This window comes from Clupea harengus, chromosome 24 (assembly GCF_900700415.2).
Source record: "Clupea harengus chromosome 24, Ch_v2.0.2, whole genome shotgun sequence".
Lineage (NCBI taxonomy): Eukaryota > Metazoa > Chordata > Actinopteri > Clupeiformes > Clupeidae > Clupea > Clupea harengus.
The window spans coordinates 15,250,036-15,251,680 of record NC_045175.1 but is presented as its reverse complement, the minus strand read 5'-3'; positions in this window follow the sequence as shown (position 1 = coordinate 15,251,680).

The window sequence follows — 1,645 nt, the reverse complement described above, 5'->3', positions numbered from 1 at the left end:
TGTGTGTGTGTTTGAGAGCGTGTGTTTGTGTGTGTGTGTGTGTGTGTGTTTTTGTGTGTGTGTGTACAACCTCAACAAAATCAAATGCTCACACGAACAGTAACAGAGAGAGTGATCATGTGTGTGTGTGTGTGTGTGTGTGTGTGTGTGTGTGTGTGTGAGAGAGAGTGTGTGTGTGTGTGTGAGTGTGAGTGTGTGTGTGTGTGTGTGTGTGTGTGTGTGTGTGTGTGTGTGAGAGAGTGTGTGTGTGTGTGTGTGTGTGTGTGTGTGTGTGTGTGTGTGTGTGTGTGTGTGTGTGAGTGTGTGTGTGTGTGTGTGTGTGTGTGTGTGTGTGTGTATGTGTGTGTAAATAGTGATATGTAAAGCTGCATATGGATAGGATGTATTTGGGAATGCAAAAGGTACAAAGAACTTAGATAGTACTCACACGTAGTGTTCCTTTTATTAATCTTCAACTGCATCTGAATCAAACCGTTACTACAGTTACTTCAGTGGCATGAGATGTCGGGTTGCTCTGAAACAGCGTGCAGAGTGTGTGGTATGATATGTGCAATTTCCTCCTTTTGAAAATAAATTTACGAATAAAAGGCCAATCCCTACAAAGACCAAACAGCCAATCACAAGCTGATTTGAGTCTTTGACTCCTTATATGGCCATGCCAAATCTCACATCTCCTATATCAGTTCATGCATATCACATGAGCAGTTATGTTGGTGTTTTAGGTACTCTGATTGGCTAGTGCAGTGAGAGACAGCTAGTATGCATACTGCTATTAGTACGAGCCTTTGGACCTGACCAATTCTATAAACAGTAACCACTGTCTACACTTTGGTGCTCTTAGTTCTTACCAAGTTTATGCATGATGTGATGGGATAGTGCAAACTGAACAGAGCCATGTGATGTGCTTTGTGGTTCCAGTCATAATTTCAATCAAGCATTTCCTCTGTTGCGAGGTAGATTTAATTGTCATCTTAGCCTGTAAGGTATAGGCCTTTTATTTACTAGTTTGTATAGCTATAGGCCTTTTATTTGCTTGAGTTGTTTGTGTGCACATTTGTGTGACTTGTTTTTGTGTTTTGAGATTTATATTCATAACCATACAAATAATACTACTTATTATAGTACTTTATGGGTTTGTGGCCCTTGCCTACTCTGCCCGTGTGTGTATGTGTGTCTTTTTTTCTGTTGTGGGCATGTGTTTCTGATCACAAGCTTCTCTTTTCCTAATTTCCTCAAAACCACCTCATGTGACACTCTCTGTCTCAGTTGGTAAGCCACTGCGCTAGCTATGGTACCTGGGGAGCTATCTAGATGTGGCCAGCAGGCTTTGCAAAAAAAAAAGAGAAATGTTAGAAATTCCCCAGCTTCTGCTTCTGTAAGTGCGATGCATCTTCCTCTAAAGTCTCACAGCCAGCCCCCATCCCCCAACACACAATGAATATGTGTGAACATGTTTAAACAAATAACTGCTGAAAATGAGTTTTTAATCACAATCATCTCCATCAAGAGTTAGCCCTTAGGTTTGAGTATAGCATTCATCTTTCAGCACTTGTTGAATCATTATTATTATTATTATTGTTATTGCTCTTGTTATTTTTTATTATCGTTGTTGCTGTTGAACAAACGTCTTGTACTATACAACAAT